This window comes from Amblyomma mixtum, chromosome 2 (genome assembly GCF_055824585.1).
Source record: "Amblyomma mixtum isolate Tamu chromosome 2, ASM5582458v1, whole genome shotgun sequence".
Lineage (NCBI taxonomy): Eukaryota > Metazoa > Arthropoda > Arachnida > Ixodida > Ixodidae > Amblyomma > Amblyomma mixtum.
In genome coordinates this window covers 299,644,605-299,670,229 of record NC_143013.1, presented here as the reverse complement: position 1 = coordinate 299,670,229, position 25,625 = coordinate 299,644,605, and positions in this window count along the sequence as shown.

Here is a 25,625-nt window from a genome sequence, read left to right as displayed (position 1 = left end):
CCCTGTCCTTTGTCGGATGTTGCTGTCATAGCTTATTCCAGCGACGCTCTCCCTTCCAGCTGACTAGATGCTCGCACCTCGACCTCTCGCACAGTAGTGCACACGCGGGGATAGTTTCACTCCGGCATCATAATGGAGACCGCGCTGATGTTCGCCCGACGCGGAAGTGCCTCGGTCTTGTCTTCCTGGAGTCGCGGTGATATTATTTACAGCGGCGTGTTCTCGCGCCTTCTCCGCGCTCTTCCTCGGTGCTTTTAGGGGACGAGGCATTAGCGCTGTTCGTCTTCATTTGCGTCACCGGCGCGTCGCGCTCTCTCGAGTGCGCTGGCGAAAGCGCCTGGGCCACTTCGCGTGAACTCGAAGGCGAGAAGAGCTTTATTCGCTCGACGCCTCAAATTAAGGCACGCTCACGAGAACGAGCGCTCTTTGTTGCTTCATCTAAATTATGTTGTTCTTCCGCGTCAGGGCATTATCACCTGTTGTTGCAGACAGACGGGTGAAGGTTGCTAACCGGCTATGGAAGTGTGCTTCTTAGAATGAGGTTGCCGGTTCGAAACCTGGCCGTGGTGGATGGCTTCGCTGGAGGAATTGTCTTTTTATTGTTGTGTTACACGGCGTGGGTGATACATTCCTCATTATCAGTAAAACAAAACAATGCTGAGGAGCTTCAAACAACAAGGATTGAAAAGATGGAGCAAATGTTCAGCAATGAAGATGACAGCCGTTATCCCATGGATGCAGAGCAACTGACAGAACATAGTAAGGAAGACATTACCCAGCGCTGACTCGCAACTGAAAGCTTTATTTGCTGGCCAGCCGATACGTATACCCCACTGGCAGCCAGAACTGGAAAAACAGTGCAAACATTCCATGCCTAGAGGAACAAAAATGCCAAAAGGCAGCTGTCGTTTCTCAAAATTTACCATCAAGGTAAACTATTTGTATTTGCGCCAACGCTACATGGGGAGCCCTGATGCATTCGTTGTGAAGCCTTTCGATCATATTCGATTTTGTGGAACTATCTCCCTTTCAATGAGTCACAGGTTCTGCTAATCGCAATGCATTCTTTACACAGTGACTCGCAGGCGTTGCTATCATTGTTCTCTTATCGTCATCAGGTGGGGACACGTTTGACTTTGCAGCCATGCTCAATTGATCTCTTTTTGAGACATTGGCCTGTGTGGCAGCTGTATTTCTTGTTTCGTAAAAAAATAGAACTCAAGGCTTCGTCGAGTTTGCTTCACCTGAAGCATGCAGCAACATGCGTGGAGCACCCTTTACAGGGGCTCTGGGAAAACCGACGCGAGAGATAGCGCTAATGCTTGTGTGCCCAAGATATCTCTGGCTAAGCGTCCCAATGATTGTTACACTAAACAGCCTTGTATGGCCGATTTACAAAAAAGGCGCTTTTCAGCGATGCGTTCTTGGAGCGTCGTTGCAGCGAGCACTGGCACAGAGTCATGGATCGCGTGCCTGCAGACGCCACGCTTGGTTGTGAATAACAGATTGGCTTCGGCTGATCTGCTAAAGTGCTCAGCGCGAGCTTTTGACAAAACCTCGAGAATATTTCCGGATAGGTTTGGATTCGTCGCAGCAAGCTGTGGTTACCAGTCGGCCGTCTTTCAAGCCACAGATTGTATATCGCTCTTCGTCGGCAGTGCAACATGACGTACGTCTCGTGACGGACACGCACAGTAATCGAACACCACTCTGGCATGCATGTGGTTTGGTGCAATTAAGTTCATTCCACAAAATTACCTTTAAGCAAACTGTACAACTAGTGTGAAGCGATGATCTGAAGAGAAAGTGGCAGTTTTAGATGAAGAGACATAACGGGAATTAGGCTTATCATTAAATGCTTTAACATTTCACTTGAAGCCTTCGACGTAAAATTAGGACAGCAACATGAATGCAGCCAACTTAAGTACGTGATGTTTGCTTCTGGCGACTTACATTTTACATGGATAGAGAAAGCATGCAAGTTCTAAAGCGCAGCCTTACGAATGCTTTGTCCTTTTTTGGGTTTGTTTAGCCACCGCGTAGAGAGAAAGCATTCAACAATTTAAATTCAAATGCATTCAAGTTAGATATTAAGAAGGGGTGAATTATTCACACAAAGGAGCCGAGTAAACTTTCACCGCTTCATGCGCAGTGAGAAAGAATGGTGAAAAAATAGTGTGTGTGTGTGTGTGTGTGTGTGTGTGTCTGCGTGTGTGTGTGCGCGTGTGTGTGTGTGCGTGCGTGCATGTTTGTGCGTGTGTGTGCGCGTGTGTGCGTGTGCGTGTGTGTGCGCGCGTGTGTGCGCGTGTGTGCGCGTGTGTGTGTGTGCGTGCGTGTGCGTGCGCGTGTGTGTGCGTGCGTGTGTGTGTGTGTGCGCGTGTGTGTGTGCGCGCGTGTGTGTGTGCGCGTGTGTGTGCGCGCGTGTGTGTGCGCGCGTGTGCGTGTGTGCGTGTGTGTGTGTGCGTGCGTGTGCGTGTGCGCGTGCGTGTGTGCGCGCGTGTGTGCGTGTGTGCGTGCGTGCGTGCGTGCGCGCGCGCATTGCCTCCTGGAGTAGGAGATATACCAGCCCATTCAAGCGCACTCTTTTGGACCCGCTGTTTCCGAAAACCCGAACGGTAATAGACGTAGCGTCTGTTTCGCCAAACATGTCTAACAGAAGGCGCGAAAGCTGTAACTTGTTGAGTTTCACCCGTGTTCAAAGATTTCTTCACCTCGCCGTGCTTTTCACGCTTTTTATGCATTAACAAATTTTTTATTTAAGTTGAGCTTGAGTGTTAAGAATGGCTTTGGAATCAGCACCTTGCACTGTGGCGCGGTTAAACCAAAACAGCTGTTTGGAACTCTATGCAGCAAGAGTAGTCTAGCGGATAGCGAGCATCGATAGGATAGTAGTAGAATTTTTTCGGCATACCTTAGTCACCCCAGTAACAGGTGGAGTAAATTCTATGAATTGCTTCCCTCACACACGAGGAGTCTCCTCGACGAAGTAAGCCTCGTGCGAAAACGGTGACGAGCGCTTCCTTTAGCGCTGCATGCTTTAGTGTATATTTTCCGCAACCGAAATGCACGCTCAGTAGAAATGCGGTGCAAGGTTTAGTTGCGACGTTGAATAATCGATGACGCACGTCTGTGTACAAATATTGTAACCAATATTACCATGTTTCAAAACTGTCGTTGTTAAGTGCTGTAGTACTCATCCAGAGATTTGATGCGTAATCTGATGCTTTTAACATCAAAACATACGACTAGTTTTGTTAATGGTATACTATTTGCTGCCGCTGTTGCTAGATTCAAACATACATGCAAGAATCCCAGCCCCTATTCCGGCAAAAAAAAGGAGAGAAAGATTGAGTAACAACCCCTCCCACCTCCCCTCATTTATCTATTTTTGTTGTAAGTTTTCTTTCCGAACGCTGTGCTCTGATTTCGTGTATGAGCTTGCGGCCGCGAACACAGATGTCAGAACTTGGAAATACTTGATTTAATACAGGCTTGTAGAAGAAGAATAAGGAAAGGAATAAAGAAAATAATATTTAACGCCAAGAAGCACCGCTCTTCCTGGCCGTTCTCCGCTTTACGACCTCGGTCATTACTACTTTCGTTGCTTTTTTCTTTACTGGGATAATCACTTGAGCGACTTTTGAAAGTCAAAGTTAGAAGAAGACTGGACAAAGATGGCTCTAGTTCTTTGCTCGATTTTTGTTCTGAAATAATTCAAGCGCTTTTTTTTCTATAGTAAGCTTTCCCTCGGCTTTGGAAGAGTCCTTCGCTATGGTATTCATTCTTTCACTTTCTATTGATTTTTAAAGCTGATGACCTCAGGGCCTGTGAAATAGGTTCGACAACCCCTACAATACGTAGCTCTTTCGAGAAATATGTATATTTATTTTTATTTAGGTGCAACGTGTAGAACTTTGTATTTTTTCCAGCTTTATTTATATTTAGACGGTAGAAAATGTGGAACACATTAAAGTTTCTATTGGATCAGCATTACGGTACGTTCAGGTCTTGCTCGCTTTGTAAAACAATACGCTTCGCTAAAAAGCTCGTAGGAGCAAGATTTCCGCCGCACCCGCAATTTGCAATGCCTTCTGGAATTTAAAAGTGTTTTTGACTGAAAAAACTATGGAAGTGCTTTCTTTTATATATTAACATTCATTTTTTTTTTGTAACAAATATGTCGAAAAGGTTGAAAAATGGCAGGGGCTGTACTTAGGTGTTGAAACTTTAGCTCGCTAAAAGCAAAGATTAAAAGTTTTTTTCTTTCTCTACATTTTTTTAAAGAAGTGGATGTTGAAAGCTTGAAAGGAAGGTACGTAATATAAATTCTAGAATGCCAGGATGATCGTAACGAAACAATGGAGGGTGGATCCTCGGGGTGCTTGCCGACGTCTCGACAAGAGGGCAGGTAGAAACCCATCTACCTGCCCTCTTTCTGCTATAACGAAGTAATGCGTTTAACTATTACAGTTGGGATTAAACTCGCGATAGAGCAGTGGTGCGGGAGATGCAGTTGTTCTTAGTCATTAAACACACGTAGAACTACAATCTATCACAAGTTTTCTAATAGATTTTTCCGAATTTCCTGGTAGATTATGTTCAATATTTTATAGCGCTATTTTTACAGTCGTTATTGCACAAAAAGCATTAGTACTGTTTTCTTGATACTAACTTCACAATCTCACAGTTGCGGACTTCTTGCAGATAGGGCCCTCTTAATTGGGATAGCGATAAGAATTTCGATAAGAACTGGGCCTTTCTAATGGCCAGGGTCCAGTTACCAACGCTCCTTCCGTCCCTAGCCGCAGGCATATCTTGTCCCATGAAGAGTCACGTTGCTGAGACCGAAGAAGAAATAAAATGAGGGGCGTAGGAAACGAAACATACTGAGCAGCGCTCGGCCGGTCCCTTCGTTAAGGCCTATTGAGCGCCGTAGTGGTATTTTTTTTTTTTTTGAAACCGTTTGCTTAGGCGATTATAGCCCCGGCGGCGTCTGCAGAACGAAGCGAATCGGGGGAACGAACGCCATTTGGCCGGATTTGAGGTTTGCTCCTCCGCGCCTGAGGCACTGTGTCGACCAGCATGCCACATTCGTTCTTTCTCTCACTCTCTGCGCCCCAACCTTCGTGCACTATTGTCTGCCTTCTATGGCCGAGTTATTACGCCCTCTTGCTTGGCGATTTTTTCTCTCTTTTTTTTATTGTCGCCCTTCATCGAGCTTTATCATTTTTCGCAGTTCTAAGCTCTTCCTTTCTTCCTTATTGATGAGGTCGTCCGTAATTGGCTGACGAGGTGGGAACTGGTGCTGCGTAGGGATTAAGGCGATGCAAGGCTCGAGCAGAAAAAGCAGGGGGAAGGGGGGGGGGGGGGGGGATGTAAGGGCAGCGATGGAGAAAGAAAGCGAGTGGCCGGTATTGTCTCGTGCAGCGATTGAATCAGCAGGGCTGGTCCCTGAGGTTAATTAGGGGATACGCCCTGCATATTAATGACCTGGATTCACGTAGCCGCCGCGGCCCGGGGTTTGTGTGAACCCGCCGCCGGCGTCGGCGAGGCGTCCGATCGGGGCCGGACGTTCTTGATGCGCGCCGCGACGTGCTTCGTGCCGCGACCTGACCGGAATGCGTGTGCACGTGGAGAGGGGTCCGTGAGGAGGTTTTTAAGTTGCGAGCTTTGATTTCGGTCCTCTGTTCTTGACAGGAAAATACGTAATTATTACGGGTAATAACAAAAAGGAAAAAGGAGATGTTTCGAGAAAGCTAGGACGCGTGATATTCATCGCAATGTTGCTACTGATCATGAAGGAAATTTGTAAAACTTGCATGAGCTAAACGAGCTGGGTTTTCTGGCGGGCTAGGTGGTGCTTGTCGTTCATGATTAAACTGCGCGAAAAAAACACGGCCAGAGACAGAAAACACACAAAGAGTTCTGCGCTCTTTGTGTGTACGTGTTTTCTGTCTCTGTCCGTGTTTTTTCCGCTCAGTTTAATCATGAGCTAAACGAGCCAATGTTGGCTTGAAGCTGTGCTGTAGACGTTGACGACGTAGTAAGAGAGTAAACAACAAGTGGAGGACTGTGAAGGAACCACGCACCGTAAGCGGAGGAAGAGCGCCTAAGCGTCCTAAATGGATTAAGTTAGAACGATAGAAGAAGATTTTATTGCCAGGCAGGAAGACGTGGCAGAAAACAGGAAAAAGAATCAAAGAAAAAGCAAAATGTATGACAACACAATAATATAAAGGTAAAAAAACTCTAGAAATACGCATTTCAGAGTATACTATAAGGGCTGAAGCTTTTCATGCAGGCCATTGTCTTAGAGGAGACAGGACTAAAAGAATTTAAAAGCGAACCAAACGCCTATTGACTTTCTAATTATACGGGACCCCTGTCACTTACTGCAGCATCTGCAGAAAGTGAGGTGCGCATGCGCAACTCACTTAAACAAATCTTTAGTTCTTGAAGCTTGTACCGGGCGCTCATCTTAGAGACAGTAGGGCCCACAGACCCCTTATCGTATCTTATCGTTCTACCTTATCGTATGCGCAGCACCCGGACGGAAACCCCTGCGAGGAATGTTCCGGTGGAACAAGCTGTTATAGGCACATGTCCTTCCCACGTCCTTTTCAAGCCTAGCGCGGCAGTCAACTGTACCAAGAGCGCTAGCGCAGCTGTTGCCTCCCATGGACTCTCTTCGTTCAGGTATTTCATCGTTTCGAAAACCATCGTGGTCATCTTTGATTCCTACTCCATAGTCGGTTGCGTCACCACGGACACCTTCCGAGATACATTTGCAAGCAGGCATCTCTGACTTCGCATTATCCGTGGCTTCCCTCGGGAACACTCGCGATGCTTACGCAACCGGAAATACGAGATGCGATGGCATAGCAATTGTGCCTGCCCCGAGGGGGCGCCAGTGAAGAGAGGGCACCGGGCGGAAGCGCGGCCGAGTCAAAGGCGGCGGAATCTCGGTGACAAATGCTCAACCTGTTTCGATGGCTGCCATTTCTCAATTCCTAATTGCAATGTGACAGCCACGTGTGGCAAAGGGAACCTTTCGTATGCAGCTGAGTAAGTGCTCTATGCATGCGTCTATATGCTTGGCTTATTTACGGTCGTTATGGTTTGTGCCGCTGCGATTAACGTTTCTCTCTCTCTCTTTTTTCTTCTGATCTTTTTAGGCGTTTCCCGCATGCTTCGGGGGACACAAGATGAATGTTTGGTTCGCCATCGGTCTCACACTGTCTTTAACCCGTGTGTCATCACAGGCACAATTGGACACACTTTCCAAGCGACCAGTAGCTTTCGGTACTGCAGTCCGTTTCGTTGGACTCGTTGAGCTGAACATGACTATTAGGGCGTAACACACCCGTTGCTTGTCTTGATGCTTTTATTTATTATTATCTTTTCTTTCGTGAATGTAAAGTATATTATAGGAAGTAAAAGGTGGTCCATCGTAAAAACAACCTAAAGAATGTCTAAGACACAATTAAAAAAAAATATTCTTACGGCTGTCCGTTGTCATCGTTGCTTTGACCAGCGTATCTGTTTGTTCTTTTGAGATTTGGGCTTTTGTTGTTTGCTACAAAATTCAGAGGCTACACATACACTTGTGCGGAGACCGCTCGGGCGCCTACTCACTGCCAGTTACTGGTGGGCAGGTAAACTTTAATGCTTAAAACAAGGACAATGTTTTTTTAGGCTTTTGGGTGGGGTCCTCATTCCAGGGCTCCAATGGCTTGAGTTGTCAGACGGTCGGTAGGGCTACTTGTGCAGCGAACACTTTTGGCTTAGTTGGGGAGTCACACTAAGGCAAAAAAAAAAAAGTGATTTGTCAGCGCGCGTGTGCCGGATGGCGAACATTATGCAATTATGAACAGGAAAGCGACGACGCAGACACTCCCGCTGTTTTCTGGAGCAGCTCTTTCGTCCTTAACATGTTAGCAACTGCACATTTCTTCTATTTTTTTTTTTTTTTGCTCTCTAAGGTCAAACTAATGCTGGGACGCTGACAGTGCATGAAACGGCGCATCAAGCACGGCACAAAACTTGTGTTACCAATAGACTGCGCAGCATCTAGAGCTCTACAACTGTTACAACAGGAGGAACGTAACTGTAATAAAGGCCTATGCTAGAACCTCGTGATCAGGAACTCTTGCTCTGCTAAGGACCGCTGGCAATCCGGCTAGTTCAATCAATCCTAAGAATAGCATAACGACACAGAAACGCTGCGTACAACGTAGTGCTATGTGCATCTGGCAGTGTAAACGCGTGTATCTCCACTCGTTTTAAGTCAGACATGCCTTGCACCGTACAGTGTTGCTACATAATTACGCCTCGCTAAAGCACTGTTCATCGTGGGCAGAGGGCAAGAAAAAAATAAATATCGATGGGCGTGTTCGTAACACCATGCCCATTGCGTTTCTCCATGCAAAGAGCCCCATCCTTCCATCCTTATTTCTCTTCCTGCACGATTGAGTCCGCGTTACGTGCACGATCTATCATCCGCATCTTAACGTCGCGCAATATGCTATTGAATTCCAAGCTTATACTGTGTCTTTTTTCTTACTTACTCAGTTCGTCTTCCGGACGTTAAGATTAATATCGTTTCTCGCCCGGTGCCCGGTATCGCTCCTGCGCCGGCATCGCCACGCCCGCTCCCGCGCTCTCTTCAGAGTGCCTCCGCCGGCAGCTCGCGCGCGCTCTATATTTATACACGGCGAGACTGCCGAGAGCGCATTTCGACACCGCGCGTTCTCGCGACGCTCTTCCCTATCGGCGTCGTCTGCTTCCGCGTGCCTCATTGGGGGGGCTCCTCCCATTTGCAGAGGAGCCCGTCTTTGTTCTTCCCAGGAGCCAGGCCTCCTAATGCGCGGTCCGCGATCGGCGGAGGCGAGGGGGAGCATACACACACGGCGATATGAAGATGAATGTGACGACCCGTGAAAAAAAAAAAAAGAACAAAAAGTGGGGACTGAAAGAGTCATCTTTAGCGTCGGGTTTATTCTACCACTACTGGCTGCGTCTCTCGTCGCTTCCTTCCTTGTTTTTTTCTAGAGTTTTTCTTATTTCGTCTGCTTCTTTTTTCAACTTTATTTCTGTTACCGCGTGTGTTGCTCGGGAAGCAGGTTTATGTAGGTAGCGCGACAAATGAAGATATGTCGGCGTTTTTCTCTTTTCTTTCTTTCTGGCTTGAATTGTTGGTTGGATAGCGGCATCCGTACGCGCTGGCTAATGGATTCATCGCGTCCAGCAACAATAAAACAGCGGCGCAGTGACCAGCTAGCTTTTGTTTGCACAACCGAACCCTCCCCTGGGAATGAAATGCAGCTCCCGATCTGTTTATTAAAATCAAGGGAGCTAGTCGCACCCCATCCTCCTCCCCCCTGCTTCAGCTTTAGCAGGAGAGAAATGTGTGGCCACTCTTCACGCAGGCGTGGTTTTCCGCCAGGCAATGAGAAGCGAAATTTATTGAGGTACTTGCGCGAATCGGGAGCTCTCATTTTATTCAGCCATTTGCAGATGGAGAGTGCTTAGTATGGTGTTCTTGTCAAGTTTTTTCTTTCGTTTTCATTTTTCATTTGGTGCGTGTGAATTGTCCTCAGTCGTTTACACACTGTACTGTATACCTGTTTATCTACCACTACTACATTATGACGACTAACAATCGAGAATGATCGAAATAATTCTGAAGCTTCTCTGTTGTCGTATGAAAATAAGCATTGTTTCCACTGCATTAGCCGAAGTTTAGAACAACGCCGTCAAAGGCTCTGGTAAACCGCAGGTAGTTGGTTTAGCAGGTGACACTAGCCCAAATTTGGCGAACTAGCGTGGCCCCCCAAACGCCGAATAGAGTCGGGCAAGGCGACGACATCCGACGAAGCGAGGGATGCTCTCCTTACCACCAATTTGTCATTTCCGTGTCACTGTGTCTCGCGTTCGCGGCTAATGAATGGTGCACGAAGTTTATTTGTCTCAAGACCTGGCAGCAAAGAATTGTAACGCTAAAACGCGGTAACTCTGAAGATTCCTTCTGGATTTGAACAGCTGCTAGAGATAGCGAGTAAGCGTTGTTTGGTCGCCATGAAGAAATGACGTCAGAAATCGAGGGATGTTCAAAGAGTTTGATGTTTTCGACAATATAAAAGATTACAAACCGTAAAATTTAATATGATACGTTGTTTTTATTATTTATTACTGCTTTTTACACCGACATAAATAAAAGTTGCAATTAAATTAGATTTGCGAGATTTATAATTGTAGCCAGACAGTTGTCCGCATTGTGCTTGCCGGAATAAGCGACACAAGAGTACAACAAAAGAAGCCTTTCATGATCACAACTGAGTAGGTGCCAATAATTTCTTGCTTTGCATTTTTTTTTTCCGTTCCGGCGTAACACTCCCGAAGCGTAAGGGGGTGGTGTGCAGAGGAACAATATCATATACTTGGTGCTTTCGTAACGTGACTTGTCTTACCCCTTAACAGCAATGGGTATCCGCCTCCTTGCCACTAATTCCTGAAGACGTCTTGACAAGTATTCCCCGAGAAGTTGGATCCTTCTACTATTTCAAAGACTTCCTTAAACACAGGCTGTGATTCTACCTCACGTTTACTGACTTCGCACACTGATTTCATTTTCCTGCTACTCCCTTTCCTCCCTCATCTTTATATCCTCTCATTCCTTTACCCCCCAGTGCAGGGTAGCAAATCGGTTTATTCTTCTGGCTAACCTCCCTGCCTTTCCTCCTCCTTCCTTAAACGTAAGTCAAGGCATGGACTAAGGGGGAATGAAAGCGTCATAGCGCCGCATCGCTTTACATCAAACTTTTTTTGAGCAATGATAAACTCTGCAAGAACCTTTATTCATCGTGCATTGTTTGAACAAACACAGCGCACTGTCGAAGACTGTCATCGAAATAAAACCCACCGCTAAACTTGTGCGCGCGAGCACCGCTCAACAGAAGGTTACGCGAGTCAGTAAACTTCGATCATGACAACCTACACCGCAAGGCCGCCGACCACCAAAATGGAGCAAGCAGATGGTAGACTTACGCTTCATGCTTTTTTTTTCCTTCTGAAATAGCTCTTTCTGTTGCGTGACCCGATATCAATTAACGTGACGAATGGCCGCGGCATGCGGTAGACCATGTGGCGTTTCCTGATGAGAGGTCGGCCTTTGTCTACCGCGACCTCCATCCGGCTTTTCAGTCGCTCTGGCCGCCCAGGCAATGGCTCTGAACAGAGGGGGGGCGTCGACTTGTCGACGAGTTGCCTGCGTTTATCTGTACAAGGTATAAGCGGCGCTAGAGGCGCGGCGCGCCCTCCGGCGCTAATGTACATTTCTACTCGAGAGGCCCTGTTCATTCCGTGCTGCAGCGCAGGTAAAGCTTCGCATCTTCCAAGCTCATCGGCGTTTGCCTTACGTTTGCAGCATGTTATTGCATCGCGTGAGCGACTCTATTAAGCCGCGCTCTCATGAGGAGCCGCCACTAGATCCAATTTTTATACATATATTTTAAATACCCGATTCCATCTGAGGTTGCCCACTGGCCCGCCCTTAAAGTCCCTTACGTGATAAGGAACACCGCGTTCCTCCTTCCCACTTTTCTCATGCGTACCTTTCACACCTGTCCGTGATTATAGATGAGGCCTTAATTGTCGCGTAATCGTTCTGCTCGTCGCAATGTCTATGCACTGCAGTAGGGAAATTTTATTCCCTGCGGCTAACACGTGGAATTCGAGAACCTGCGGTGGTCTGACTTGCTAGGTAGTTTTAAACATCTGCGTCGAATGTATTGTGTTGTCAGGCGGTATGTGCTGTCAAACGCTACATGCTGTTTTGTGGCTCTGTGAAGCGGACGGAGATAAGTAGGTCACATACAACAGTAGTTGTGCTTTCTACAGTCGGTAAGCTTGGTGGTGTGCCTGATGTGGCCTGGTGGGGATTAACTGCTGTTGTGTGGAGTTATAATAGGGTTTTAAGATGTTTGCCATGACCATGGTCTGAGCGCATACATGGGGATGGAGGTCAGTTTAATGATCTACTAGTTCATCTTTCTGCTGTCACCGCTTACGCGCCCTAGTGTTTCGGCTGGCAGTTTATTCCTCAAGTCATGCTTCACAGCGAAAACGGTCTCACCAAAAGCTTTCTCGTAACTGTCGTAGTAAACAAAACTACTCTAGACAATCTGTCAAGCATCGTGGGGTCAGTTATCACAAGACAGACAGAGGATCGCCACCTCTTTTTGTGTATACAATACCCTAATATCAACAACACATCTCATTTAATTAATCAGTTCGATGCTGCTCAGTACATAACGGAGTTCCTCGACAGTATGCAAAGGGCTGTCCCTCAGCCGAAGGTGCAGAACTGAGCATAAACTGGCAGAAACTACAGCTGAAAAGTGGGGACTGGCATTGACTGCTGATTCTTCGCATGCACATCGCAATCACCGTCACTTTTCTCATCGCAAAGTTTTCGCCTTTTCTTCATCCTTCCGGGGACAAGTTGGGAGTTATCACGTCTATTTGCGGTGGTTGTTCGCGGAGAGTGGGGCAAAATACGAAACAAATTTTCAAGCCATCGGCATTATTTTTTACTCGCATATATTAAGAGACAAATACAGCCGAATGATTTCGTAGCGCCTTGGCATCACGCTTACCAAAGATGGAAAGGCCGGATGAAGAGTATAATAGTAACGCAGTAAAATTTATGAAATTTAAAACTTCAGGATGTCACATTTTGGTCAAATGAGACAGTGCACGTAAAAAAAAAATGAGAAGCCTTTCCGAAATCAACATAATACTCGTCGTTGCAATGAATGCGCACGAAGCTGACTCCATAGACATCTAGATAATCTTCGAGAGCCTATTCGAATGGCCGACACTGTGCTGCAGTCGACGCCGTTATACCGCTGAGCTCTGCGTGCAACGTAGGTAGGCGATGTTTTTGAATGTTCTCCCTTCACCTCAACTGTTTTGTTTAAGTGTCGAAGCTTTTGCTCTTTCGCTCAGCCGTGCTGAATGGGCATGATGTGTGGTTTGATTCTAAACGCGTGAACACATGGTTTTTAATATGACTGTAGGCCAGACTGAACAGAGTTGTTCATGCCCGCCGGACAGTGTGCGAGCTGAGTTCGCAGGACTTTTTATATAGTTTCTGCTTTTCAGATTCTCTCATTTTCTTCACTGTGGTAGGCACCGTTTAGACATCAAAACGCTTGATGGCACCAGCGCTGCTTCCATCTCTCCAGAGATTTTTTCATGCTTTCTGCGAATTAGTCGGCCATCAATGGTAATTCCCACTCTCCTATAGATAGCGAGGAAATACACGTAGAGCTTTAGGGTAAGCAATAGAAATATTACATTTACTTTGGTTCCACCAGATATTTACAACATCACGTTTTGCTCCACGTGTAAATTACTGCTAGAATAGTCGGTTTAAACTTTGCATAAGACAAGAGCACTAGCAAGTTGTATCAACTAAGCACTTGCCTTCATCTAGGCAAGTGTTACACCACGATGACTGAGGTGTACATTTTGTAAAAATCTGCGGTGAACAATTTCGCGTCTTTTCGACCGCTTTCTCGGTCACCAAGGCCCACTTCAAATTTTTTTTTTATTCTTAGAAGAGGCCAATCTGAAGAACCTTAAATTTAATTGTAGTGGACATGTGGCGGGTTATAGCGCATGAATATAAACTTATTACGTTCGCTTGTTTTTAAGTTAGGAGGCGCGAAATAACAAAATGTCGCATTTTCCCCCGCTCTCCCCTCATTTGCCATATGGAAACAAAGAGAACTGAAAAAGTTCAACCAGAGGGAGCAACAGCTGAACGCCTGAATGTGTTGACAAAGTAAATATATTTCGCTGCGGCTACGGGCGAGTTTGATGATTTGCGATGTCTGCCATTTCGTTTCGTATCCTGCCACTTAATCGTCCTACTCCTCACGAAGTCTTCCAAAACCAGCAAGCTGCTGAGTGATGTGCTTTTCTTGAGGCACAGCTTGCCCATCTTCTCTAACAAGGCACGTAAGGAGTACAACTCGGGAGCTTCGACTACCCACCATCTCCTTTAAAATAATCAAAATAGGCAAACTGTAGAAAGTATAGTGAAATTTCTAGAAAGACTGACCTATCAGTGGTGAATGGTTCTCCTCTTGAGCATTTATAATGGAGGGTCAATACCGGTTATTACCCAGTCGAGAGATTGCGAGAACTCCGAGACCTTGACCTAAAGGGATCACAATAGTCCTGTTTTGGGAGAATAAAAGCCTAAAAGTGCGTTCTTCCGAGCTATGTCTCGAAAAACTGAACAAAAACAACTCTGAACAAAAAGTAAAAGTGATTCTAATACTTGCGGATGCAACTTGACCGATAATGAATGCAAAGAGAAAACGAAGGTCAAGTGTTGCTTAACAATAGGCAATTTCGGCGCCAATCCATACCGGCGATAGAGCCATTTATTCATAAATTTTACTCCTTCCACTTATATGACCGAAGGAAGACGTGGAGCAACAAATACGAAATACACACGAGAAAGGCTAAAGAAAGTGCCTAATTTTATTATTTTTCAGCCTTCAAAGGGAGTCCTTCGCACAGAATGTTGCGTAAGTTTCATTTATTTGCGCGTCAAATTCCACTCCTTATTCTGAGTGAAGCAAGGAACGATGATGTTTCTTTCCATGGTTGAGAAATATCCATTTTACATCTCGCGTCTGTGAAATGGCATGTTCTCAATCATTCGCTTTTCTAGAATAGTTTAGAAAGCACGTTATGGTGGCCTGTCCTTTCGCGCCCGTGTACGTGCCCTTCGAATTCCTTTATATTCGCTCGTGTTATCCTCCTAAGCTATTTCTCGTGCTTATTCGTCGCGTTAGAAACTTGAGAAATCCGCTCGGGGGGCGTTGTCCCCGCGATCCCATGGCATCCATTAAGCATCGAAACTGCATTCGTACCTTGCTCGTTTGAACGTTTGTCGAACCGAACCGAATGCACGCCGGCTGCTCATTTGCATAACTCGGTGAGGATAAATCTGTTCTTGCGAAGACGCTGCAGACGTGCAGTCGCCCGCGCCGAGAAAACTTTGCGCTCATCTCCCTGTCTTTGTTTTTTTTTTTGTCCGATTCACTCCGAAGTGCTTCAACCTTTGTACGAACGCTTGCCGGCCTCTTTTCTTCGACGCCGATCGATGCAGGGCCTAAATGAGAAGAGAGCAAGCGGTGTTGCTGGCTGAATAAATTTGCCTACAGAGAGCAGGGAAAATAAAGAACACTGATGCGAGCACGTGTAGGCAGCGGCGTAAGAAACCAGCGGTGTTTGAGAACTACCCGACTTTATAAACAACATCAAACACCCATTTGCAATTCTCCTGGGATATCCTGGGGCACGTTCTTAAAAGTTGGCGCCCTTCCATTCTTTTTCCCCTTCGTACGTGCATTCGCTACCTTTTACTCTGCTTCCTTTATATATTCGTGCGTCATCACATTCCAGATCCGCTTGCTCTCAGAGTTTTCGCGTGTCTAGTATTGTTAAAACTTTCCTTGTTACAGCACAGCTCTATCCAGTTGCGGCTCTTCGTGGGTAATGGCGCTGCTCAGTTCATTGTACACGTTCGCTTAACCACGCGTCCCGTGCTCACGTTCGTCGCCACATCACGTGTTCTGTTTTTTTATTCTATCTCTCTTACTTTTCTCTGTTTCAAAAATGCTGCTTTTAGGTGCAAAACCCTCCGAAGCTTGCACTCTACATCTCCTCACTTCGTTTACCCTATACCTCACCTCTGCTCCATATGCATAGTCTTCTATTTGCACCGCTCGCTACTTCATCCTAAACTTTTCACCGCTATATTCTCATCGCTTATCTTCCTGCGTGCTTGTTCTTATGCTCTCTAGAAAAGCCCCGCCAAGTTAAGCTTAACTTGCGAGGTCTCGTGAGATCGCTTGTTCGTATCCCGGCGGTGAGAAACCCGCGCAGTTATTTGTTTTTGTTTTCTCCGCGTGCTGGATTTGTTTAAAACGCCAAGAGGCGCGTGCGGCTGAGGTGAACGAACGGGTCGACATTTTACCGGTTACTCTGGCCCGTTCGCGAGATTCTCTCCCAGGGTTCCCGGCGTTGATCGGCCATCTATCATAATTTCCGACAAACGCCTGGACCAAGCGAGTGAGGGACGGCGTGGCTTCGTTTTCTTGTTTTCTTTTATGTTTCGTTCAACCAATTCCCTTCGCTTCGTGACAAGTTCGTAGAGCCTTTATCGCATGTGGTTGCTGTGTATATAATGAATCTCTTTAACCCGGCGTTTATTTCCTGCCTTTCTGTTTTCCTTCTACTTGTCTTATCCGTAATTCTTTCTCTCTTTTTTTTTTTCTTCTAAGCTTCAGAGGCTCCCGATCACTACACACAGTTCTCTGGCGCGCTGCTAGGATTCTGAAAGTAGCGCTGTTTTTTGACATGCTTAAACCTGAGCGTTTATTGACTTTAATGCAAAGGGCGGCTGAGGGTTTTGTCGAGCGGTAATGATGCTGCATTTTTTTCTTGCGCAAGCACGGGCTCATGCTTCTGGTTCTTGCGGGTCGAAAGGCGCTTAAGTGCTTGTGTAATTTACGCCAGAGTGTAGCAGATATGCTAAAATCTTGCACACTCTATCTCGTCCCTAATGACTGTAAACACTGTTGCTGCTGCCGCGCTGGTGAGCGGTTTAGTTCTGAATTGATATTTATGCAGGGTCTTTCCATGAAGGCGTAAAGCTTATAGTTGTATTCTTGTTCTTACCTTACTTACCTTCACCATCCAGGCACTCCATCTTACACTGCATTCGGTGTCAGGTTTGTATAATTATTACTTGTTTAAATGCCTCAGCATTGTTTTTTGTTCATTATGGTTTGTTAGCGAGTGCGCGGAAACTGGAACAACTGTTATTTGAGAAGTACTTCTGCCACGAGATGATTGTTGTCGTTGTTAAATGGCTCATGCCCAGAAAGGGGAATAGGCCAAGAAGTGGGGTGCCCAAAGAGTTTTTGTGATGAATTTTTTCGTGGGCAAAAAAAGGATTGCTGGGGAAGAAAAAGTAAACAGAAAACAAAATTTGCAGGGCGCCCATCTTTTTCTTCCTCCAGTGTTGGGCTCTGCCGTGTGACCGAGAATTCATTGTTCTGACACAAAGTAGCAGTTGTACTATTATATATAAAAAAAAGAAGATGCCTAGAATTGCTTAGTCCAAACGTAATGAAGATTGGTCGTATGCTATAAATACATTTTAAATGCGGCCTATCTCATCGACACAGCTCTTAAAAAGATCTTCTCACCTTTTTGTAGGTGATCTAGCACGTGCTTCGCAATTGTAAGTAGCACAAAATGGGAGACGCTTATTGATTTCCCGGAACTATCTTTTTTTTTCGAACGCGGCGATTCTCCTCTCCCTCTATTGACGTATCTTGAGTAATTTAAAATTTAATGCTGTCATTTAAGTTTTTCTTCTTTCCTTCCGAGATGCGAGTCTCCTGATCCTCTGACATTCTAACTTCTGACCAAACTCTATAAAGAAAAACTAGGAACGGATATAATACAAAAGGCGGGAAGCAAGAAGAAGATAAAAAGAAAGGAAAGAAAAAGAAAGAAGCGATGAAAGAAGGAAAGAAAGTAATAATTTCAATATCTATTGCTCGAGACACGGAACCCACTTACTGCGCGCTGACGAACTTGCAGCGGCTGTGACGTACAGGAAACGTGCCGTGCAACTTTGACCGCGGCCAGGTGTACAGGGCAACCGCAATATGTCGTTTTCCGAAGCGCCGAACCAAGGCACGCGTGAGCGACTCGAAGCTTTGATTGATCAGTCGCATACAAGTCGAGCGAGCGATCCCGCCGCCTAGCGCGCGCGCGAATCTCGGAAGGCCGCCGATCGGTGCTAAGCATCCGAGCGCATTGGCGTGACCCTTCGGCCGTTTGTGCACACGCCTGTCGCAAGACGAAAGAAGGGAAAGGGGGGGAGGGAGGGGGGGGGGGTCTGACACGGGTACGTGGCCTGATTAATACATCAATCAATCATGTCCTCCGCCATAACGTCGGCCCCACTGGTCGGTTCGTAGCTGGGCGAAGAAGATGGCTCTTCGCTAGCACACGAAAGCAAGCGCAAGGGGGGGGGGGGTGACTAATCGAAATCCGGCGACGAATGAGGCCCGTCGTGCATCCAGATCAAAGTGTCGTCTCACACACATGCGCTCACACACATACAATCATACGCTCGCAAACACGTAGAGGCCTATCCGGCAGCGGCATTGGACGGTGACGCAACGTCTCTCTACGGGAAGCTCGGTAGAGCACAAGAAATAATGGCAACCTGAGCGGGGGGTGGCAGAAGTCGCGCCAACAGCGCGTAGAAATGAACCTGGCTGGCCTGCCAACGCAGCTAACGAAAAACGACGCGACATAATTTCTCTTTCGCGAGGTGTCCGTGCGGATAGAACGGTGGTGCTGGGGATGTGGAAGAGAAGGATGCCTCACTGAGGGAAGAGAACAGGAAGACGCGGGGGAGAGAGAGAGAGAGGGGGGGGGGTTCTGCCGGACCTCCGCAGCTTCGATTCCTGGTGGGGTCAAAGCTTGCGCGTGGTCCGATGCTGAAGCGGCGGTGGCGAAGGCAGCAGCAGCCCGCGTCCTGAGAGGCAATCGGAGCGAGAAACAAGGCGAGAAAGAAAGGGGCGAGTTGGGGAAGAAAGGAAGGACAGCCAGGGGGGAAGGTTGCCGGACGAAGGGACGCCTTTCCCTCTAGTCTCCCCCCCAGCCACGCAACACACACACGCACAGACGAGCTGCAGCAAGAAAGGTGTCCACTCGCGATTTGTCATCCTCGGTCCATTTGGTGCACGCGTCTCTCGGGTGCCACTCGCTGGCCATTTGTCACAATGGATTGGGCTTGTCCCCAGGACGCGGACCTCTCTTTCCCGCGAGCTCCTTTTTCCCTCATCCCCCGGCGTCAACCACGTCTCCCTTCTTCTGGACGAGGCTCGCTGCCACGTTTTCCCGTCTGTAGCGCGCATGGCTCGCTTCCAGTGCGGGCGATAACGTCACTCCGGTCAAGTGCACTGCATACGCGTGAAATGCCACCGTGTGTCGAAGAAAGAGCGCGTCTGACTCGGAGAGAACGAATTCTGGGCGCTCAGTATGCGCCCCCACCATTTCCGCATCTCTGTGCATAATGGATTGCACTGACAGACTGGCCTGCTAAGTTTGTGCGCTAAGCAGAAAGGGTCACATAGTGTTTGCACCGAATGTTCTGTCAAACCCACTACAAGAGAGATAGGGACGCGCGCAGAACGACCGCTTATAGGAACAGTTCAAACGAGCAATACAGCACAGATATAATTGTTAGAAAAAACTCGCACCAACAATATTTATAAGGAAGTCTGTAGTTTCTTGAAAAGGACGATGTGGTTCACGGCTTCGTTGCTTTGACGGCTGTTTCAAAGGAGGGGTTACAGCCTTTATTTTGTGGCAACTTTTCGCCTCCATTTGTCGATTCCCGTTTATCCTGCCGCATAATGGTGGCGTGGGCAGGGCGTCATCTGTAGTTTCTTTATGCTCAAACCTCGCGTATAGTGTAAAACTAGGTAAACTATGCTTAAGAAAACGTAATGAGACAGTCAGACGTAAAAAAAATATGATAAGATACCAACACTGTAGGAAAATAAGCACTTTTAAGTTTACAAACGTTCCCGGTGTGCACGTTCAATGCCGGAATGCGCTTTATAAATTCCACCGTTATTCGCCGGAAATGCAGTCACTAAAAACAGGTCTACTTGGAAGTTATCACAAGTGTTGGCAGTCAGACGCCTGCGATTGTAGCTTTTCAAGGTCAGATATACGTCGACTTATCCGGCAGTTGCCGTGTTCGCTTGTTTCATTGGTCTTGCCGCGACCGATGTCTGTCCTCTCCGCTCCCCATCTCTCTCCCCTCCGCTCACAAAAGCGCTCCCTCTCCCTTTCCCATGTCCAGCAGCTGGCTCCCGCGCCCCCGTCCTGGCTGCCCATCAGGCGGCCGAGCAACAACTCGTATGTAATGGTCCCGGCGATGAACGTGTTTTGTCGCGTTTTGTTCGGCCCACCGTCGTACGGCCGACGCTGGCGGGCGGGCGCAGCAAAACAGCGCGGCAGCGCACACACTCTGTGGCAGAGTCAGGACGAACCCAGCGGCAGAGTGACCCCCCTCTTCGACGCCGACCCTTTCACGTCTGACGGAAACACGTCCCCGTTGGGACGGAAACAGGTTATGGTGTCCGAGTCGACCGTTATTCGGCTTGGACACGACGAGTGCACAAGACGTATGATGATTCCGGTGGTGGCGACGGCGCGATGCTCTTTGGGGGCAAGACTAGCGAGCTGTTTCCGGATTGTTTACGTCATGGAATTAGGGGCGCGTGTATTCACTTAGAGGCGTCTCGTGGGGTCAGCTAACAGAACGCAGGCTGGACGAAGTACGAGCAACTGCGTGTCGTCCAGCGAGCATGTATAGTTGAACCTCGTTATAACGAAGTTGAAGGGGCTCAGCGATTACTTCGCTATAGCCGTACCTTCGTTATAGAGCGTGTTGGCTGAGCTTCCAAGAGGAATCGTCATTTCTTCGTTATATCCATCATTTCGTTATAAACCGTTTCTTTATAAGCTTATATAGGTTAAGCTTATATGTTCTTCAGGCTATAGCATATCAGTGTGCGACGGCGACCCATAACCGGAGGGGGTTTTTCGCGCCATGAACACTTGGTGGGTGCCTTGGATGGTGCAGTGAAGCCTGGCGTAGCTTGAGTAAAATTAAGCATGGTTTGGAAAAGAGGTTACAGCGCGACAAATCAAGGATAAGAGAGGGACACAGGACGAGCGTTCTTCGTGCGCCCCTCTTTCGCCCTTGCTTTAAATGTCGCGCTAAGCCTCCCTTCAAAATCTGGCATTGATATTCGGCCTCGTGATCGTTAAAAAAAAAATCATAAACACATAGCGGAAGCCCAGATATTTTTAACAAGTTCCTCGGATCGGTTCCTATGTGTTCAACTCGTATTCGCGAAAATAGCGAAAATAGTTGTTGCGCTGCACGGAAGGCAGGACATGACTGAAGCAATGTGCTTAGCCGCGTACCTTTAAAAATGCTTTCGTCATCTTTGTACAGTGCTGTTAGCTTTCTAGTCTTTGATTGTCTGCTGATGTACATACTTACGTTTTCGCTGAGGTAATTAAGAATAACTGATTCAGAAGAACTATGCTCTCGCTGACGCTGCTTATGTCTGCTCTCTCTGTCTGCTTAAAGCTTCACAGGGAAGTTTTTCGTGAAATCTGGAAGGTTCAGCAGACCATGCATATCTGTGGAACTAACTGCTACTGTATCTTGCATCAACCTCTCGTTACGTCAACTCTCGGCACGTCTACTTCATTTCAGCTCTGACAAGCTATAAGAAGTCTACTAGGCGTACACAAAGCTAGACCAGAGCCAAACATCTTCGCGACTAGCCGTTAAGATGAATGCACTGGCGGGGCCGAGCTCTGGCACTCGTGTGCATAGAGCCAGGAAAAACGAAAGACGGCAAGACAGTGTGGCGCGCCCACAGTGGTCGTTTATCCCCGCCTGATCGCGTACACCCTGTAGCCTTATAAACTCGCGCCAGCAAAGCCCGGGGGCAGCCGAGGGGGAGTCTTGTTTGGCAATTGGCTCCGGCCGGCTTATCACATGCCCCGCAGCAATCTCGCCGATGGCACCCGCGAGTCTTAATCCGCCTGTTGGCGCCCGCGATGCATCGCAAGCAATAACACGCAGCCCGCGGGCTCCTACAGCGCGAGAGGCGAGAGAAGGGATAACCCGGTGTTGGTCACTGCTGAATACCCCGCCTAATCCATGCCGGGATCATCGCCACTCAGCTTACGGGGTTGGGTCTCCTCCCGTTTCCTTGGTTTTAGGCCTGCGTAGTGTGTGTACAGCGTGTATATGCGACCGATCTGAGCGAACGAATCAATTCGCCAATAGAGCGGCACCTCTCAATCGGAATTAATGGCTCTGACGCAAGAAAACACGTATTTCCCTAGCGCACCGGAATTTGGATGATTGCTCGCGCGTTCCAATAAAGCTCCTCACTCGTGCGATGATTTACGCTGAAAGCAGCACGAGCTCTTATCCCATCCCAAACAGAACGACGTATATTATCGAACTTAGCGAGCCCAGCTTTCAGTTTTGACTCTGTTAGTCCTCGCTATAAAAGAAAAAATAAATAATAAACTGCACGTTTATTGAATTATGCGCTTTGTTATCTCCGCTTTAGATATGGAGTGATGCTTTTTTTCGGGGGCGCCAAGTGTTGTTGGAGCGTGCACAGATAAATATTCAAATGGCGGTCAGAGCTGAGGTTTTTGCTGGAATCCGAGCAGGCAGTTTAGTGAACGAGAAAAAGCCAAAACTTCTATCTGGGCTTTTGGGAATGCAGGCGCTGTTTAATCAGGACAAGATGCTTTAAGATTATCAGCAAGTCTCGCTGTTGAGTACTATGTCACTGATGTGGCCTCCCACAAAGTGGTTCTGACTAAAAGGCATAGGTAGCGTTAGACTTAGCACGCAGAATACTCTATGCTTATCGTGCCGGCTTTCTTCTTTCTGTTAAGCCTGTTAGATTAAGTTAGACTTGCTTCACATCCTCGATAAAACATGAGAGCTATTGAGCTGCTTTTTTACCACCATCTCCATCTATACTCTCCGCAAATTGATTTCCACAGGCGTACACTACTCAAGCATTCTTTTAGCGCTTCGTATCCATACATGTATGAAAATAGGCGCTCCGCTACAGCAAAAAACGCCGAGGGACCTGGACATAGTCTTTTCTTCATTTCCGGAATGGAAGACTCTGCAAAGAAAGCAGGGACAGACATTCATTCACGATCGCGATACATTCTAATCACTGTCTTATTACATGGGATAAAAAAGAAAGCCAGTGTTCCTGAGATTACAGCCATGCACTCCTCATCTTCAGCGATCTTTGTTGCCCTTTAATGGCGTCATTTGTGCGCTCGTTCTTTTTTTTTGTTCATTTGTTTTAATGTTTTCCCTCCCCTCCTCATCTTCCATTGTTTACTCTCGGCGGACGGAATAGCGTAACGAAGGGTTTTTCCAATATGCCATCTGACCTTCTGGCGCTCTTCTTAATTACGACGTGACGTCTCAGAATATTAATTAACTCCGGGACGTGATTGTTAATTGAGTCGCTATTAATTCTCTCAGCTCATTAATGCGCCCTGGTGTGGACTATAAAAGGAGTGTCGGCTCCTCCCTTCCCCTCCTCGCTGCTGATGAACAAGACGAGATAGAAACAAACCAGTTAGGGAGGACGGTCCAAAACAACAAGAATAATGAAGCAAAACGTGCAAATGATTCGCCCGACGGAGTTAAGAAAATTTAAAAAAGAAAGCCAAGTCTGGAAAGGTTGGTAAACTGTCTGGGCGTTCCCGATCGCACACGTCGCATAATACAATATGCATATCTCAAACCTTCTTTCCATTTCCTGCCCTCCTTCTCTTCACTTCTTTTCCCTCCTTCTTTCGTTTGGCCTTCGCTTCTCATCGTCTCGCGCTAGCCTTTCTTATTAGCGCTTTCTCCTCTCCTGTGTCCGGTATTAATTGTTCCGCCCTCTCCCGCCACTGGCCAATTGGACGGCTCCCCCCGAGTTCCGCCTCTGATTGGCGGAGACGTTTGGCCCCGCGGCCTCTTCTCCGTGACGTCACACCCTTCATCTACACAAACCTTCGTCTGCTCCGTACCATTTTCTTCCACCCTCTCTAAAGATAGTCATCTCCGTAATCTGTCACAGCGCGCGACGTGGCAGTCGCCTCGTCCCACGTTATTTTCGGCAGCACTGGGTGCGCATACGCCCCGGCGCTCATGGGAGTATATTACTATATGCATACTCGAGACTTTCCTAGCGGGTGACATGTGAACTCGCACGCAGCGTCAAAGCGCCCGTCGGCGACTAATACCGCGCGCGCGTGTACACTAGGGCGGTGTTTCGCCAGCGAGACCATCTGGCGTCTGCTCGCATATAGTTAGGCGTCGCCTGCTTTTATTACCGCTGCTGCAAAACAGCGTGACGAGGCGGCCGTGACTTTCCTGTGTGTCGCCCCGCAACGTCGCGAACATTCCCTCGCCCACGAACGCCACGGAGAGGTGAAAAGGTTGAGAGGGGGGGGGAGTTCGAGGAGAATGCCGGCAGGCGTGTAGCTGCTGCACCATTTTACAGCGGTGGATCTCTTTCGCGAAGCAGCCGCTCACAAACCACCGAGACTGCTCCCTGCAGACTCCGCGGTAGGCGGCCGTGAGAAGAAAAAAAAAAACAAAAAAGGCGCCATTTCGAGGTGGTCCTTTTACGCATACAGGCCCTGTATATATGCTCGGCAAACAAGAGGCTCTTTCTCTCTCTCTCTCTACCTCTCTCATATTTACGTGTTCGACAAGGGCGCCGCCGCCGCGGGGGACAGTGTGGGACGCATGATGGGAAATTAATGAAGGCCTTTAGCGAAGGCTTGGTCTCGTGTCTCCTGCAGCTCGCGAGGCGGAGTCGAGTAGAGTTTCCACCTTGTTTTTCTGCTGATGGATGAAGTCCCGTCGCGGAGAAAAAAAAGAAAAAAAAAACGGCTGCTGCAACTTCGTGGAGAACAGCTGCTGCTTCGGTCGCCGCTCTTCTGCCTATTCTTTCTCGTTGCACCGTCCCACGTGTGTCTCGAAATTCGCCGACTTCCTCCTTTCCCTCCCACTCTCTGCACGTCCTATAGCTTTGACAGTGTCCTCTCCCTCCGCCCCTCCCCCTCCATTAGAGTAAAGTGCGTCATTCAATACGCCTCGCTCATTTGCTGCCATACGCTCTTTCTGGGAAGACGTCGCTCCTTGCATAGCACGCCGTATACGAGGAAATATGCGTACGCGGCTTTCACCGTAGATGAACGGACCTCTCGTGTTACCCAGTCCTATACCGGGCTCAGCTTGCTTTGAAAATTTTTGTCTGATTGTAACACCATTTAATCGTTGTTCCATTTGCGTGCGTTAACAACCAGCGAAATGTTTGTCTGTTGTCCAAGAAAAAAAATAAATAAATAAACGCGCTGTTGTGCATCATGGCTTGCACCTGGTATGGTGGTTATAAGACTTCTCTGCGCGCCTCTCGTGCCGAATTGTTCGTCGTCATTTTATCGTATTGTGCACCTTTAATAAGTACAGCCTCACTGGCTTGTCCGTATCGCGCTCGAAAAAACTTTTCTGGACAAAAAAAAAAATAAAAAATCCAAGGGGCGGAAGTTTAAACATTTGAATCCTATGTAGCCCAGTTAATCTAAGTACCAATGAGCTGCCACTACTATGAGGTTGCAGAACATTATATTTGTTAAAAATCCCCGTTTTTTTCTCTTCAGACAAAGCCGACAGAGCGCCTGTATCAGGTACATCATATGGAAGGCTCGGAAATTATTTCACCTCCCTTGAGTTCTCTGAAGGTGCACCGAAGTCTCGGTACTTAAGATAGTTTGCATTTTTTTTTTTTTTTAGAATGCGGCCGCCGCTGCCAGCATCGAACACGCGACATTAGGTTCAGCAGCTTAACGACACACCTATGGATCCGCCG